The sequence below is a fragment of the Felis catus genome, chromosome E1, assembly GCF_018350175.1.
Source record: "Felis catus isolate Fca126 chromosome E1, F.catus_Fca126_mat1.0, whole genome shotgun sequence".
Classification (NCBI taxonomy): domain Eukaryota; kingdom Metazoa; phylum Chordata; class Mammalia; order Carnivora; family Felidae; genus Felis; species Felis catus.
Genome location: NC_058381.1, coordinates 7,028,159 through 7,046,451, shown reverse-complemented (window position 1 = coordinate 7,046,451; position 18,293 = coordinate 7,028,159). Strand labels below are relative to the sequence as shown.

General features: G+C 47.9%; 1 long non-coding RNA gene across 3 annotated transcripts in view; it reads left to right on the top strand.

The window, feature by feature from the left end:
- Positions 1 to 17,717, top strand: part of LOC123381962 — a 55,475-nt gene extending 37,758 nt beyond the window's left edge. For 2 of the 3 annotated variants that reach the window (XR_006589626.1, XR_006589625.1), the window contains exons 4-5: positions 12,356 to 12,543; positions 16,411 to 17,717. This is a non-coding gene — a long non-coding RNA (uncharacterized LOC123381962). The remainder of the gene's footprint in view (positions 1 to 12,355; positions 12,544 to 16,410) is intronic. The other variant, XR_006589627.1, reaches the window with a different exon arrangement.
- Positions 17,718 to 18,293: the final 576 nt, after the last annotated feature.

Sequence of the window (18,293 nt, the reverse complement as noted above, 5' to 3'; positions counted from 1 at the left end):
AATTGCAGAAGATTTGAGCAACTAGGTGGTACAGTCGGGATTTACCCCAGGTCTGTCTGTTGCTCTACAAGAAGAAAAAGAAGGAAACAGTCTAAATATTGACATACATTTCTTGCGAAGAAATGACTATCTCTTTGCAAAGCCCAAGATCTCCGACCCACATAAAATAACATAAGATAGCAAGTAAAGGCTAATTATAAAATAAATGCTCAAACATTTTGCCTTGTCTAGAGACCCCCAATATTTGGTTCATAGTAAAGTGCTGTCTAAAGATCTCCTTCACAACAATGATAAAAGGATTAAAATATCACATCATGTGCCCCGGTCCAGAAGATGTGATTTCTCGTGTGGCTCCCAGCCCAAATCATCCTGCCCTAGAAGCCACAGCCCCTTTGTTATCTTGAGGACAAAAATTTAACCATATTTTTGGCCAAGTGGGAATGAAACTTGTGAGTAATATTCAGGGTCTATATCAAGAAAACAACTGGGGCGCCTGCGCGGCTCAGTCAGTTGAGCATCTGACTTCGGCTCAGGTCATGATCTCACAGTCTGTGAGTTCGTGCCCCGCGTCGGGCTCTGTGCTGACAGCTCAGAGCCTGGAGCCTGCTGCGGGTTCTGTGTCTCCCTCTCTCTCTCTGCCCCTCCCCTGCTCATGCTCTGTCTCTCTCTGTCTCAAAAATAAATAAAAACATTTAAAATAATTAAAAGAAAAAAGAAAACAACTGAAAAACTTTACTAAGAGACATTCAAAATGAAAATACATTAAAAGATGTACCTTATTTCCAGGGGCACCTGGGTGGCTCAGTCAGTTAAGTGTCCGACTTCAGCTCAGGTCATGATTTCAGGGTTCATGAGTTCGAGCCTCATATCAGTCTCTCTGCTGTCAGGGCAGACAATCCCTTTGGATTTTCTGTCTCCCTGTCTCTCTGACCCTCCCTCACTCTGTCTCTATCTCTGTATCAAAAATAAATAAACATTTAAAAAAAGATGGACCCTTTGGGGCGCCTGGGTGGCGCAGTCGGTTGAGCGTCCGACTTCAGCCAGGTCACGATCTCGCGGTCTGTGAGTTCGAGCCCCGCGTCGGGCTCTGGGCTGATGGCTCAGAGCCTGGAGCCTGTTTCCGGTTCTGTGTCTCCCTCTCTCTCTGCCCCTCCCCCGTTCATGCTCTGTCTCTCTCTGTCCCAAAAATAAATAAACGTTGAAAAAAAAAAAAAAAGATGGACCCTATTTATGGATGAGAAGATTTAATATGGATAAAATGTCAATTTTTCACAACTTTAGATTTACCTTGATGATGCCAGTAAAACTCTGACAGGCCTATTTTCTGAAACTTCACAGATTGTTTTAACATTTATATGTGAGAATACGCACAGCAGAAAAGCCAAAAATATTATGGAAAAGAGTTACAAGAAGGGTTTACCACACAAATATTAACATGTAATATACAGGATAATAATTAAAGCAATATGTTACTGGCACCAAATTAGGAAGACAGAGTAATAGAATAAGAAGTATAGGGGCACCTGGGTGGCTCAGTCGGTTGAGCGATTGACTTCAGCTCAGGTCATGATCTCATGGTTCATGAGTTCAAGCCCTGCGTCAGGCTCTGTGCTGACAGCTCAGAGCCTGGAGCCTGCTTCGGATTCTGTGTCTCCCTCTCTGTCTGTGTCTCCCTTCCCCACTCATGCTCTGTTTCTTTCTCTCTCAAAAATAAATAAACGTTAAAAAAAAAAAACCTATAAAACGCGGTACACGTTTCTATATAATTTTTAGCAAGGCAGAGCTAAAGTGTTTTATCAAGGGCAGAAATCTAAAAGGAAAAAAAAAAACAGAGATTCAACCACATGCAATTTTACACTGTTTGTAAGTACAGGAAAAAAAATCAAAAACCGAACGACAAACCCAAACAAGCTTTTGTAAGTTATGTGGTAGAAGCTTAATTCCTCCACATGTAAAGATCTTGCATGAATCAATTAGAAACAGATACACATGCCAGGTAAAACCTTGGCAAAAGCAAGTCACAAAAGAAATACAAACAGTTGTCAAAGCTGCCAGAAATCCCAGAATTGCATTGCAAAACATCTTTGAGAGGATACTGCTTCAGGGCTCAAAGGGGTAAGAATTTTCTAAACTGTCTGTTCGGCTTGAGTAATGCCCTGCTTGTGAGGGGTATAAAGTTTTTCAGGCTTTCTGGATGTTAATTTTGCTACAGACATGAAAAAGACCTGAAAAGAAGAGTAACTTGCTCTGGAAATATCAGGAAGGAAGTAACCATACATGCAAATAAGCATTTAGCATTTAGAAGGTTCACTGAATCAGGGCACGTGGGTGGCTGTTGGTTAGGCATCCAACTCTTTTTTTTTTTTTTTTTTTTTTTTAATATTTTTTTTTTCAACATTTATTTATTTTTGGGACAGAGAGAGACAGAGCATGAACGGGGGAGGGGCAGAGAGAGAGGGAGACACAGAATCGGAAACAGGCTCCAGGCTCTGAGCCACCAGCCCAGAGCCTGACGCGGGGCTCGAACTCACGGACCGCGAGATCGTGACCTGGCTGAAGTCGGACGCTTAACCGACTGCGCCACCCAGGCGCCCCTAGGCATCCAACTCTTGATTTGGGCTCAGGTCATGATCTCATAGTTCCAGAAAGACAGTGCGTTGACAGCCCTGGGGGCTGCTTAGGATTCTCTCTCTCCCTCTCTGTCTCTCAGCCCCTCCCCTACGCGCACACACACATACACACACACTATGTCTCTCTAAATAAACAAACATTAAAAAAAAAAAAGCTTAAAAAAAAAAGTTCACCAAATCATTGTTATGGTCATGACAAACTGGCAATAGTTTGAATCTCGAACTTCAGAGAAATGGCTTTATGTATTTATTTATGGGAAAATGGTTGTAATTAATTAAAAAAAATTTTTTAACATTTATTTGTTTTTAAGAGAGAGCTGGGGCGCCTGGGTGGCACAGTCGGTTAAGCGTCCGACTTCAGCCAGGTCACGATCTCACGGTCCGTGAGTTTGAGCCCCACGTCGGGCTCTGGGCTGATGGCTCAGAGCCTGGAGCCTGCTTCCGATTCTGTGTCTCCCTCTCTCTGCCCCTCCCCCGTTCATGCTCTGTCTCTCTCCCAAAAATAAATAAACGTTGAAAAAAAAAATTAAAAAAAAAAAAAAAAGAGAAGAGAGAGTGAGCAGGGGAGTTGCAGGGAGAGAGGGAGACAGAATTCAAAGCAGATTCTGGGCTCTGAGCTGTCAGCCCAGAGCCTGACGCAGGGCTCAAACTCGCTGACCTCAAGATCATGACCTGAGCCGAAGTCGGACACTCAACCAACTGAGCCACCCAGGAGCCCCGGAAAAATGTTTTGTTTTGTTTTGTTTTGTTTTGTTTAACATTTATTTATAGTTGAGAGACAGAGCATGAGCAGCGGAGGGGCAGAGAGAGAGGGAGACACAGAATCGGAAGCAGGCTCCAGGCTCTGAGCTGTCAGCACAGAGTCTGATGTGGGGCTCAATCCCATGAACTGCAAGATCGTGACCTGAGCCCAACTCAGAAGCTTAACTGACTGAGCCACCCAGGCACCCCTGGAAAAATGGTTTTGTTTTTTTTTTTTTAATTTTTTTTTCAACGTTTATTTATTTTTGCGACAGAGAGAGACAGAGCATGAATGGGGGAGGGGCAGAGAGAGAGGGAGACACAGAATCGGAAACAGTCTCCAGGCTCTGAGCCATCAGCCCAGAGCCCGACGCGGGGCTCGAACTCCCGGACCGCGAGATCGTGACCTGGCTGAAGTCGGACGCTTAACCGACTGCGCCACCCAGGCGCCCCGGAAAAATGGTTTTAAAAAGTGGTTGTACACACACACGATGAAAGACTGTGCAAATAGATGGATGAATAAAGAAGGTGCAGTGTATGTACATTTCTATATAATATATAAGTGTTCATGTTGGTGAAAATATATATTTAAATATATACATGGAATTATTTTTATATGTTATCTATAGTGGAATATTACTCAGTCCTAAAAAAGAAGGAGATCTTGTCATTGGTGACAACATGGGTGGATCCAGAGGGCATGACGCTAAGTGAAATCAATCAGAGAAAGACGATTCCCACGTGGTTTCACTTACATATAGAATGTGAACAACACAACAAAAGTGGAAACGGATCCATAAATACAGAGAACAAACTGGTGGTTGCCAGAAGGGCGGTGGGCAAAATGAGCGAAAGGGAGAGGGAAGGCTTGCGGTTATGGAATGAATAAGTATGTCTGGGAGAACATGGTCAATGGTGTTGCAAATTGCATCGTATGGTGACAGGTGGTGGGTACGCTTGTGGTAAGCAGAGCATAACGTTAGAGCTGTCCAATCACTATTTGTACACCTGCAACTAATGTGACCTTGTGTGTCAACTGTGTGTTCATCTTACTTTTTAGTTGTTTTTTTTTTTAATGTTTATTTATTTCTGAGAGAGAGAGACCCAGAGCGCAAGCAGGGAGGGGCAGAGAGAGAGGGAGACACAGAATCCAAAGCAGGCTCCAGGCTCCGAGCTGTCAGCACAGAGCCCAATGCGGAGCTTAAACTCACAAATCGTGCTATCAGGACCTGAGCCGAAGTCCGACGCTTAACCGACTGAGCCACCCATTTGCCCCTGGAATTTGCTCCGATTGTTATCTATCTATGGATATGTCCAATCATAATACTGGAAAGACGCATACCCAAATGGAAGCAGCAGTCATCCCTGAGATTATAGGTGTCTTCTTCGTTTAAATAAATTTGAATGAGTTTTAATATCGGAAGGGGAGTTCTTTGACAACTGAGGAGTGCAAAGTGCTGTGAACTGCTTTGAAAACACGGTTGGCATGAGGGAGGAGTGGTGATGTGGGTCCCTGGTGGGTGTGCCTGGCCATCTAGACTGAGACATACTTAATTGGGGGTCCTGTGTTTTCCCCAAGGGCCCCTCCAGATGTCCCTGCCCCATATCCCTGCTCACCGGGGACCACCTCCCCAGAGTCATGGCCCTGGGCTTTGGTCAATGCTACTTGGCCAACAACAGTTTCCTTAACGGATGGGCGGAGAGTAAAGAAAACGTGTGTGTGAGTGATGGGGAAGGAGGGCTGGAGTTAATAGACGCCACGCCGTCATGGTGGGATCAGTGGCCCTACTCCCATTCGGCTTGGCTTATCTCATCTGCTGTCAGAGCTTTTCATCACGTCGTGTGTGCCCCAATCCGGGCAGATTTGCTACTCATTATGGCTCCCAGCCCAGCTCTCCGTCCCAGGAGGCAGGCCCAGGCAGGCCTCCAGGATGAAAAATTATTTGAGCTGCTGGGCGTTCGGTGTTCTTAAGAACCCCTCTGGAGTTGAGTGCGAGTGAAGGAGTCGGGGCCAGAACAGTTCTGCCAGATGCCCGTACCTGGGGCTCCCCCCACAACTCTTGAGGGCCGTCACATAACACCCCTTTTGTCTTCACGGAGCTCTGCTTCTCCCCGAGACCAGCGCGGAATAATCGGGCATGAATATAAGCCTCTCCTCTCTGCTGGCTGTTCATTTATCAGTCCCAGGACTCGACTCTGCTGAGTCCAGCCAGCCCGCCGCACCCTTCCCACCGTATCGAGAATGGACACATCAAAAGAAAATCCGTCCGGCCCCCAGAAATTAAAGTTGTTGTCTGATTGCCCAGGGAGCACAGAGCCCCTGTAGACACCAGGGCCTGTATTTGTGGATATTTGAGAGCAAATAGCAATGATCCCTTCTATCTGTGGACTGACTATAAAGCACTCTCACGTACCTCTGGATATCCCAATGACCCTGGGAAAGAGATAGAGGGGCCCCGATTTTAGCTCTCCCCCCCCCCCCCCCGCCATGGCCCTGCTGCTCCATTCAGCTGACAGCAGAAATGTCCTAAGGGACCCAAGCCTGTCCACACCCAAGAACATACAAGGGGGATGCTGAAAGGTTGGTCACCCTCTAGCACTGGGCTCAAAATTTGGCCTCGCTGCTTACTGATTATGTGACCTTAAGAATTTCCCAGCTTCTGTAAATATCAGTTGCCCCAGCTATAAAATATGGATGCGGAATGGGGGGGGGGGGACAGGGAGGTGGGAGCGCATGGGTGACTCAGTCGGTTAAGCATCCAACTCTTGATTCCGGCTCAAGTCACGATCTCACAGTCCGCGGGTTCGGCCCCGCATCAGGCTCAGCACTGGCGGTGCGGAGCCTGCTTGAGATTCTCTCGCTCCTGTCTCTCTCTCTCTCTCTCTCTCTCTCTCTCTCTCTGCCCTTCCCCCGCTTGCTCTCTCTTTCAAAATAAATAAATAAACTTAAAATAAATAAGTAAGTAGGTAAATAAATAAATAAGATGTGGATAAGAAAATCGTTGCCCTCGCGGAGCTGTGAAAATCAATCACGTTACACCCTACCTGGTCTATGGTAGCACTCCACAAAGGGAAGCTCTGATCATCAGTCTGGCTTTTACAGATACCTAGGAGAAGAAGCCCCTGGAAAATGGCCCGTCTTCCAGAACAGGCACAGGATCTCTGTACCTTGAACCCCCAAGTCGCTTGCATAAAAGATGGATAAACCCCCCCATAAGAGAAGGACTGGAGTTTGGCCAACGATGAAGGAAATGGTGGGGAAGTTTTTTGTAGGGTCCCCGTCGAGATGGATGGACTGGCCTGAGATCAAGGCTGAGGCCCCGGGATGGGAATGGGACCCAGCGTGCTCAGCGGGGTGTGGGATGCGCAGCGACTGCCCCATCGTAGGGTGCCCTTGGACGGTACCGGCTCTCACTGGGCTCTTGCAGTGAGCCACTCCCTCATCTCTCGGCCTCTGCATGGTGCCCCAAGAACAAGCCTTCAAAACACTCAGTCCCCAAGCTCAGGATTCCTCTTCTTTAATGCAAGCCACTGTTTGCGAAGGCATCCGTCTAGCTGATCCACATCACCCCCCAATGAGACATCAGTGTTCCGGGGAACTGCCGGCAGCTTGGAGCTCCTGCAGCCTGCGGGGCCCTACCAAAGGCTTTTGTCTCTGACCCAGACCCATCCATCTCCGACTCAGGTCTTCTGCCAACATCTGGGAAACAGTGATAGGTTAGCCTAGTAGCTGACGAGTAGGATAAACTCCCAGCACCTTTGTAGTTCTTGGCACGGAAACATTGCCTCTGAAACAAAACTTAGCGTTCTGTCGTGTTCTGTCTTGAGTGGTTTGCTAATCGTGGGATACTGTACTAGGACAAGACCAACAGACTGCCTCCAAGCCCATAGCCTCTCCCAAATGAAGGTGTCCCGTGAGATAGGCCAGGAGAACTATCCCCGCACTTAGTGACAGCTAATTGGACCCGGAGCTGGCCCTTGGAACTGAATTCAGCCAATTCATGAGCTGGCCAGCAGTCTGGGAAGAAGATAGACACAAAAAGATGAGCTGGGTCCCGTTCACTGCAGCGGGAAACAGGCAGTTAGCAGGGATAGCTGAGCGGAGATATAATTGTAGCAATGACTGAAGCCATAGGAAAGCAGCCTCTAGGAGTGACCAAAACCTATAGGGTAGATAAAGGATATGAAGAATCAGGGGAAGGAATAAACCAGTTAGCAACTAGAGAGGAAGTAGTAGACATGTGCCCGCTGAATTTCAGCTCGTGGTAGAATACAGAGCAAAGACTCACAAGCTCCAGCTAAGGAAGTCTACTGAGGCATCTTAGACGCCCGTGACTTCCTGCTCTTTTGGAAGCCTCCTTGACTGGGGTTCCATGCTTGTGTCCACTTTTGATAAGCCCCCACTACTTGAGGTGACTGAATTCCCCCATAGAACAGTCATGTTTGTACCCATCCCCTTGCATGGTCATTGTTTGCCCAGTAGAGGCATAGTTTGAGGAAAGCTGGGCTGACGCATTTAGGGGCGATCCCTTGGGATTAGTGCATCTTCCAACTGACACTTGCCTGCATGCCTATCCTGAGGCTCCATTGACAGGGGTCCCCCAAGGAACTAGCACACCCTATAAGCCTTCTAGCCTTTTGTATTGGTGGTAAGCCCTGGACAATCCTTAGATGCAAAGTAATATGGCGCCCATTTAAAGTGAAAGAAGCATAATATATCTTTGTGAAAACTGGTTTTCTAAAATTCTTTAAAGTTTATTCATTTATTTATTTATTTAGCAAGAGCGAGCAAGCAGGGGAAGTTCAGAGAGAGAGGGAGAGAGAATCCCAAGCAGGCTCTGCACCATCATCCCAGAGCGAGATGCGGGGCTCGAACTCACAAATCGTGAGACCGTGACCTGAGCCAAAACCAAGAGTTGGACGCTTGACCGACTGAGCCACCCAGGTGCCCCTTTGCAAAAATTGTTTTAAGCCAGTGTTAGAATAGAAATGTGGAAATCATTTCATTAAAATTCTAAGACCTTTCAATACTTGTTTTTCAAGTTAACGTAAATTTGTACGTGTGTGTATACAATTCTATAAGTAAAGATTTGTGTAGACAACGCTACAGGAATGATATAGGATAATTGTGTCCTCTCACAAAACTCTTTCATGCTGCCCCTCTTAGCAAGTTAGACCCTCACCTCAACCCTACCCATTGGCAACAACTGGTCTTTCATCACGTACTTTTGGCTTTTTTGGAATATCATGTAAATAGAATTATATAGCATGTCATTTTTTGAGATTGGCTTCTTTCACTCACCATGAGGCCTTTTAGTTTTATGTATTTATTTATTTTTAATGTTTATTTATTTTGAGAAAGACAGAGAGCAAGCAGGAGAGGGGCAGAAAGAGAGGGAGAGAGGGGGAGAGAGAGAGAGGGTGAGAGAGAATCCCAAGCAGGCTCCATGTTATCAGCACAGAGCCCGATGTGGGGCTTGATCCCATGAACTGTGAGATCATGACTGAGCAGAAATCAAGTCAGATGCTCACCTGACTGAGCCACCCAGGCACCCCATCATGAGGCCTTTTAAATCCACTCATGCCATTGGGCATAGCGACAGCCTGTTCCTTTTACTGCTGGGTAGAATTATTGATGAATGTTCCATGGTTTGTTAATCCATCCATCTTTCAAGGACAACCTTCCAGGTGCCCCCTGGGCACCTGTTTTCCGCCATCTACGCTGTCCGATCAACTCAAGGAAAAGATTGCCTCGGAGTGTCTGATTTTGGGGGCCACGCTGCCTCCTCCATGGAACTTTCTCTGTGGTGTTCCTTTGCCCAGACACTGTTATTTCCATAGTGCGGGACCATATACTGTACGTACTATTGCACCTTATGACTGTTTCTTCTTGATTCTATGTGCGTTCCTGTGTACGGGAACCCTATGATGGCTTCTTCTATTTTCGTGTTACTTCTCACTTGCAGATTTAAAAAAAAAAAAAAAGGACAGTACTGACCCCAAATATTAGCAGCATATGACACATGGGTTCAGAGCTGCGACAATATTAACTGACTTTTTCTGTTCACGTTCTCTTCTCCCTCATTCCCAAGCTTCTGTCCTACATTTAGCCTCGTACATGACAAACCACATCAGCACGGTCTGGTCCAAACCACACGTCACTCCAGGGGAAATTAATAACAGTCTGAAGAAAAATAATAGCATGGCTGAGCAAATAGCTGAGTTTAAAAATAAGTTTTAAGTCATTCCAATTGAGAAAGTCAGTAAACCCGCAGGTGAAATCAGACCCAGGAGGAGTCGGCGAGGAATCAGAGCAAATGATTTTGAGATCATTTTCTAGAAATGGGAACAAATGTTCCGGGTCAATCATAGTCCAACTCCGTCCATAATGCAGGTAGCATCTGTTGAATATGAAATCCGCCTTTCAATCACCAAAGAGCACAGTAAACATTTCAGGGCTGATGCCATCCCAGGTTGAGATTTCCATTATTTTCCGGACAGCTCGACCCTTACGAGCTAAGCCGTTTGCGAGACATGCAGTGTTCTCTTATCTCAATGTCTCCAAAGCCATAAATTTCTCCATGAAGCCCATTCACTCCCACAAATGAGTTGTCAGGAGGCTTGACAGAGTGTGGGGCAAAGTCAAACTTTAATGGACTGACGCATAATTACAAAACAAAACAAAAACAGTTATACGCATTAAACACACCCACAGATTGACAAGGAACAAGCAAAACTCTTCTCCCAAACCCAAACCAGCTCACCAGCATTTTAATTAGGGTTGAATACTTGGGATTAGTATCAGATTTCTCCTTGCAAGGGATCTAGCTTCTGGAGGAGTGAGTCTGTGGTTTACAGAGTGTCCTTCCCACCCTTCCCCCCAACCCCAGAAAACCCTCCTTATTTTCATTCACATTATGACAAGGCGGATGGTGAGTAATGTTCCATTCAAAAGCAATGATTGAGACAATCAGTGCGTCTGGAGACAAACTACCTGAGTTCAAATCCTAGCTCTGCTACTAACTAGCTAGGTAAACGTGGAGAAGTTACTTACTCTCTCTGGGCCTCAGTTTCCTCAGCCCTACAATAGGGATAATTCTATTTGCCTCATAGGATTGTGGTGAGGTAAGTGAGTTATTCATGTAAGTCACGTAGCTCGGTACCTTCGGTAACTGTTAGCTACGTATCGCCCAGAACTTTCTTTCCTGGTCTTACCATCTTGCATTCAGGTACACCTATGTCTCAAGAGACCACAAAGAACCATGTTCCACTTAAACAAAGTGTCTCATTGATTTCCCTGCCTGCCCCGTGAAGGCTCAAGGACCCGCATCCCCTAGTAAGAACCCCAATGTATAGCAAGAAAAGAACACCGTAGGCGAACGGCAGCCTACTGGGTTTGATGATGTTGGTTTTCTCCAAGATGGCTTCAGAAGTGCCATGGCTGGTTTTCCGTCCTGGCCCCCTCCGGAAACATTCTTCGTCCCGCTGGCCGGATACCAGTGTGCTACAACCCCATTTAACCTGACCTTATGCACACTCTATTTTTTAATTAACCTTGGATCAGCAAAGCAATATCTGTTCTCCAAATACAGTCATATTTTATGCAAGCGGTGACAAGCTAATTAAGTTAATTATTGTAACACCTCTCTGTATAATGAAACTAAGGTTGGATGATTCCAGCTGCTTCTCCTTAAAGTGCATCCCAGCGATGATTAAAAAATAATTAATATTTCACCAAAGACAGGAACAAGAAGTTAATTAAAAGACAGAGGCGCAGTCTTAATGAAACATATCCGATTGTGTTCACCACCGCACTCCACAGCCAAATCCCTCCTCAGAAAGCAGACGAACACCGGTGAACATCAGGCCTTTACTTGAGAGCATGTAGAGATCATTAACATCTCCCACTTGCCCCATCCAGCAAGCATTCTAGAAATTTCTCTTTGCCTTTTAACGAGATAAAGGCCAACTCTTGTATTTACTTGGGCAAAGTGGGTTGGCCGAAATGAAGTCCAAATTTGAACCAGTAATATGACATTTGGGGGGGGGGAGGAGCTACTTTGTCAAAACTGTCACTTCTCTGATAGTATCACAGATGCCCCCAGTGGGTCTCACCTCCATGGGAAAGCTCTCATTAGCACCATTTACATCTAGCTGATTGTCCTAGCTTTAAAAGGGAGAGGTTGAATTAAATGTCGTGGTTGAACTCTGACTCCAGCTCCTGGAAATGCTGTCCTTCATGGATCTAAGCTGTCACATGAGAGAGTTTTTGTAAGGTTAAAATGAGGTAGGACGGGTATTATTAAACCTATTTTAGGGGCACCTGAGGGGCTCAGTCGATTAAGCGTCCGACTTCAGCTCAGGTCATGATCTCGCAGTTCATGAGTTCGAGCCCCGCGTGGAGCTCTGTGCTGACAGCTCAGAGCCTGAAGCCTGCTTCAGATTCTGTGTCTCCCTCTCTCTCTGTCCCTCCCCCACTCACACTCTGTCTCTCTCTCTGTCTCTCTCTCTCTCAAAAAATAAATAAACACTAAAAAAATTTTTTTAAATCCCAACATATATTTTCAACTTAGGACAGCAATCAAAATACGACGAAAAACATTCTTATATATCACATTGCATACTCGAGAATTTGATTTTATGTCAAAATAAGTACTTTTCTGTCTTATAAGAAATTTTGGCTGTAGCAAAATTATATTAAAGTATCTTTGTCTCGGGGTGCCTGGTGGTTCAGTCGGTTAAGCGTCTGACTTTGGCTCAGGCCATGATCTCACAGCTCGTCGGTTCAAGCCCCATGTCAGGCTCCGAGCTGACAGCTCGGAGCCTGAAGCCTGCTTCGGATTCTGTGTCTCCCTCTCTCTCTGCCCCTATCCTGCTCTCTCTCTCTCTCTCTCTCTCTCTCTCTCAAAAATAAATATTAAAACAAAAACAAAACACAACCTAATTTATAGATGTGAAATCTCCTACTCTTACAACTTTTCCAGGATTTTGTCGAAGTGACGGTTTCCTCTGAACCTCCAAGTTCACACTGAACTCCAGGTATCCTGATGCTTCATCCAGTGCCTAACCTGCGGTGCCCAAAGCGGTGTATCCAACAAAGTCCCCAGGTTCTTTTCCTAGAAGGAAATCCCTCTGTAGATCTGGTCACAGGAGTTGCGAGCCACCCCTGCAGGTAAAGCATCACAGTTATGGGGGGCGGGGGTGGGGGGAGAGGGAGGAGAATGTCTGCCTGCTTGGCTTAGTTTTGTTTTCCTCTTGCGGGCCGCTCCCCAGCCAAAGGGGAAGCCACTCTAGGAAGGGCCACATCCCTGAGAAGCAACTTAATGTAGTCAATCCAGATGGGACTTTGCTCCAGTAACATACCCTGTGGCGCTCATCATTAACACCTCATTTGCAGCAAAGTTTTCATGGTCTTCCTCTCAGGAAGCAATTACACACACAGGCACCCCTCCTCGCCTCGAAATTGTATCCTGGCTTGGGTGGCCCGGTGTGGCCGGGGCACTGAGCAAAACCTGGTGGGAGGGGGTCCCTTTCTCATTTATTTGGAACGGGGGGATTTCAGGGCTGGTGTCACGTGAAAGCGAAGACATTTTAGAAAGGCCTTCGGTGCCTGGAGAGGGACGGGTGAGAAGGGACGGGGTGGGAGGGGGTGGGGGGGGAGGCTGTGAGGTGGGGGAAGCCCAGAGATCTAACTGGGAGTCTATAAATCCCGGGCTGAGCCCGGGAGGGTTGGGATGCAAAATAGGATGGCATCCGTAAGGGGCTTTCTGCTGCTGTCTCCTAGGGCCGCTTTCCTAGAGAGTCTGTGCTATAAAAGGACCATGAACACAGAGGAACAGGCCTGCAGGCTGCCCTAGGTGCTGAGAAATCACACGCACTTGTCCTGGGGAAGGAAGCGTGCATAGAAAAGAATCTCATGGAGTGCCTGGGTGGCTCCCTCAGTTAAGCCTCTGACTCCGGCTCAGGTCACGACCTCACGGTCCGTGGGTTCGAGCCCCGCATCGGGCTCTGTGCTGACAGCGCGGAGCCCGGAGCCTGCTTCGGATTCTGTGTCTCCCTCTCTCCCTGCCCCTCCCCCGCTTGTGCCCGCTCTCAGAAATAAATAAATAAACATTAAACAAGCAAACAGACACACAAACAAACAAGAGGGAAAAAGAATCTCATGTTTGTTTAGAGCCAAGACCGGGCGGGCATCTCCTCGTTGCCTTCCCCACGTGGCGACTTTCCGGTGGTCACAGCCGAGAACCTGGAACGTCTCACTTCTCGTTTATGACACTTCCAGGTGGCTGCTGTCTCATCCGAGCTGCCTACAAATGACACAGACGGCTATTATCATCATCCCCATTTTGCAGATGAAGGAACTGAGGCCCCGAGAAGGGAAGTGGCTTACGGCTAATGTTGCATGGAGTGGTTCAAGCATCTCGCTGGAGCCCTAACCTGCAGACGCCCCTCTCCCTTCAGTCACTAACCCCTTCCCCTCAAGCCCCCAGAACGCTGCACCCTCGGAGGCAGAATTCAAGACGTTTAGATGCTTCTGGAACCAACACTGCTGCGTAGATTTATGCCATTTATTGGAGGTTAAGATAACTGGATCTATTGGGAGGGAAATTATGGGGACTTGAGAATACACTTTGCCTTCCTTTCTAAAAGAAACCCAAGCCCTCTCTATTCCCCCTAAGCTGCCCCATATGTCAGCTCTCCCCTTTGTGACATTTTAGACTTCCCCTCCCTGCGGTACACGGGAGGGTCCCAATGGTAAGAGTCAATTCAGTAAGCATGTGCCAAGTAGGAGAGACTTTAGGGAAGAGCTTGGGTTCTGGGGTCAAACCCCTGGGGTTCGGAACCCAGCTTCTCCATGCAGTACATGGAATTTTTTTTATTTTAAAAAAAATTTTTTTTTCAATGTTTTTATTTATTTTTGGGACAGAGAGAGACAGAGCATGAACGGGCGACGGGCAGAGAGAGAGGGAGACACAGAATCGGAAACAGGCTCCAGGCTCCGAGCCATCAGCCCAGAGCCTGACGCGGGGCTCGAACTCACGGACCGCGAGATCGTGACCTGGCTGAAGTCAGACGCTTAACCGACTGCGCCACCCAGGCGCCCCAGTACATGGGATTTTGAGCAAGCTACCTCACCTCCCTGGTCCTCAGTGTCCTCATTTGTCAAAGGTAGGTGGTGATGGTACCTGCCTCCAAGGGTCGTGGTGAACAGGGGGCCCCGGGCGGATAGATGAGATTAGCACATCATCTGGCACAGAGTGAGAGCTCAGTGTTGGCTCTTACTATTCAATCTCCACAACAGCATTTGAGTTTTGTAATGTTTACTTATTTATTATTTGAGAGAGAGAACAAGGGGTGGGAGGGGCAGAGAGAGAGGGAGACACGGAATCCGAAGCAGGCTCCAGGCTCCGAGCCATCAGCACAGAGCCCGATGCAGGGCTCGCTTTGAGAACCACGGGTGTGGAGAAAAGAACAGGGTCCGGGAACCCCGAACTTCAGGCTGCCCTTTCGTAGACACATGTGTAGTGATGCACCTGAGCTCACGTTTCTTCTTTGGGGAACGTGGTGGAGGCATGAACGGAAGGAGGGTGCGTGGCTGAGTGGTTCGCTTATAGGAAAGTCGGACCTCGCTGTTGGGCCAGGCTGGCCCACATACTTGGCCAACCGGGCACGATGTAGCAGAAGCTATGAGGAGACACTGGTCCCAGTTGGGAGGGAGGCCGCAAGGACAAGGTTAAATCTGAGCAGGGTCCTAAAGAGTTGAAAGTCATAGTGATGATAACATAAGTGCTTTGAGCCCTTGAGGAACAAACCCTGGGATATTGAATAAGGGCGTGATTATATCAGCTTTGACCCTTCTGGACCTTGAAACAAAGAGTCATGGCAGGGGCACCTGGGTGGCTCAGTCAGTTAAGTGTCCAACTGTGGATATCTGCTCAGGTCATGATACCACAATGAGATTGAGCCCCACATCGGGCTCCGTGCTGAGCCTGCTTAAAATTCTCTCTCTCTTTCTCCCTCCCTCCTTCTGCCCCTCCACCACTCTCTCTCTCTTTCTCTCAAAATACATTTAAAAAAATAAATTAAATTAAATCAAATTAAAGAGTGATGGCAGGTGGCCAAGAGGCACCCAATTCTCCCCACCCACCATCTACATTATAAAGGCTTCCACCTTCGGTGGCTGCAGGCGACATTGAGATGGGATTTATAGTCTCTGCAGCAAAACACCAGAAACCGTCGTGTCAGCCGAAAGCATTAAAACCACGAGTCACTTCTGTCACCCAAGCTGGTTTGCCGTTGGCACCGTGGTCCATTCGTCTCACTCACTCGTTGCTACAATTCAACACTTCACTCGCTTGCCGTTTGCAAATGTTGATGTAAAATGTGGCAGACGTTTCCCGAACAGACCAAAAATCTGACAACCGGCTCCCAGGAGAGTCATTTGACATTGCTCAACGTCCTTGCCCACAACAGAATCCAGGGTCCCACATTCACACCGACTTTCGGTGGTTACAATCCTCCCCTTCATGGACGTTTGCCTGGATCTCGAAGCCACAGAATATGAAGCGATTTGACATCTGGCAGCTCCTGTCAAAAAAATAAGTAAATAAATAAGTAAAAAGCAAAGTTGCAAGCCGGAAGCACGGGGTGGAAAAGGAGCGGGGGGGGGGGGGGTGGGTTCAGACACACAAGAGAAGGAACCGGGGTGTTGGCTGCATAAATTCTCAGCTTCCAGAGGGAGCCAAGTGAGCGCACAGCCTAGAGGTGGCGGGGGGGGGGGGGGGGGGGGGGGGGGGGGGGGGGGGGGCGGGGGGAGGGGGTGGTTCCTGACCCTGGACTGGAGGAGCCATCCGTCTCACCCCTGGAAGGAGCCCAGACATGAAGGGAAGAAATAACCAGCCTCCGTTTTCCCGCAGGTCTTTTGTTTATAGGCATGGTCAGTTTCCCCAAGGATACTTCCCAAAGTGCAGATAAGCGAGAGGCTCTCGGAATGCCTGTCATTTCCAAAATCCTGGATCCCTGTCTGTTTCCTTCACAGCGACCATAAACCAGATGTCTGCAGGCGGCTACTGGCAGGCTCCTCTGTGTTTCCAGACCCTTCTGGGGCCCTTCCTTCCGCCATCATGGCCCGTCTCCGGTATAACTTCTCCTTCGGTCCTCGGGAAAAGTGAGGCACCTAGGTAAGAACGTTCTGCCTGGTCTGTCCTTGTCTCCTCTCCTTGCCTGTGAACCGCACAACCCACTACATAAAGCAGGAGGCACCAAGCAAAAGCATGCGTGATAGATGCAGGGTTTCCCAAACCCTGACATGCACAGGCATCACTTGGGGCTGTTGTTAAAACACGGATTCTGAGTCGCTGCGTTTGGGGTGGGGCCTGAGCTTCTGCTTTGTGGACGAGCCCTCAGGTGATGCTGATGCTGCTGGTCTGGACACCGTACTTTGAATAACACAGTTATGGAAGACGGGAGGAAATATTGAAAGCAGAGCGGGAGTGCCCCATTATTCTGAGTCACTGGGACGTGGGGGATGGGAGGTGGTGGAGTTAAATTGTATGAATCTCATCTTAGGGATGGTTTAACGCAAATAGATTCTACTTGTGCTCTGACTGTCCGTGAAATCACGTTCAACCTTCAACATTCAACGTGGGGGTTCCGACGCTACTTTGTGGCATTCTTTGAATCTACGGGCAGGAGAAAGGCATAATAGGAAATGACTTCTTCACCTGGTGTGGTGGGGTAGAAAGCCCCCAGCTGGTCTTGGGATCAGAAGACTTGGCGTCAATGTCAGCTTGGACCCATTGCTAGTGGGCACTCTAGCAACGCCTTGTCCTGAATTGCATTTTAATACACCACCCCGTTTTATCATCCTTCTTACGCGGATAATAACGGTGCTTACAGCCAAAGAAGATGTATTACCATTACAGCATTCCCATAAAACATGAAGTGATCAAACATCCCGGCTCATTTTCTTAAATATCGTACCAGTGAGATTTACACACGTCTGCTTCCTTCAAGCTCGGCCAGCTTTCAAGATGCATTGTCTCCAGGGCGCGGCCCTTCATAAAAATGGGCTCTTTGGCCCCACGTGAGTTCCTCTCTCATGTCAAGCCCTTAAGGAAATAATTTCGGAAAGCGTCCTGGCCCACACATCTGAGGGTCCCTCTTTGCTTGTGGGAGATGGTCGCATTCTTGGAAATGTTTCGGGAGGACACCACAAAGGGGAACTTGAGGGAGTTAATGTTGGGGACTGGCCCATCTGAAAGAGAAGCCTGGGGGCGCCTGGGTGGCTCGGTCGGTTAAGCATCCAACCTCAGCTCAGGTCACGATCTCGCGGTCCGTGAGTTCGAGCCCCGCGTCGGGCTCTGTGCTGACCGCTCAGAGCCTGGAGCCTGTTTCAGATTCTGTGTCTCCCTCTCTCTCGGCCCCTCCCCTGTTCATGCTCTGTCTCTCTCTGTCTCAAAAATAAATAAACGTTAAAAAAATTTTTTTTGAAAGAGAAGCCTGTCTTCCTGAGGCCGAATTCTGCGCCCAATTTGTATTGCATTGGGATGAGCCATGTTACAGTCCTAAGTCTGTATATTACACAATTACAGAGATGTGATTTTCATTACTAAAGTGCTAGTTGTTATTGTGTTGGCCACGGAGACTCACTCCCCGCAGAGGTTCCTCGAACAGCAGTGCTGCAGTGGCCACTGATGCTGTTACTGTGACCTGAGTTTCCAGATCTCAGGGCCACGTTGGTCCTGTGGGTATAGAATCCTGCTGGGGCTCACCGGAAGTCCTCGTAGGCCCCCTAGATTGTTTCTGATTGGGCTCAGCTTCCGGGGGGGGGGGGGGAACTGGACTCCTACAAAGCCCAGCCCAAGGAAACAGAATTCTCCCTCCCAGTCATCATTAACCCTTTTCTCAGCAGGCAGCAAT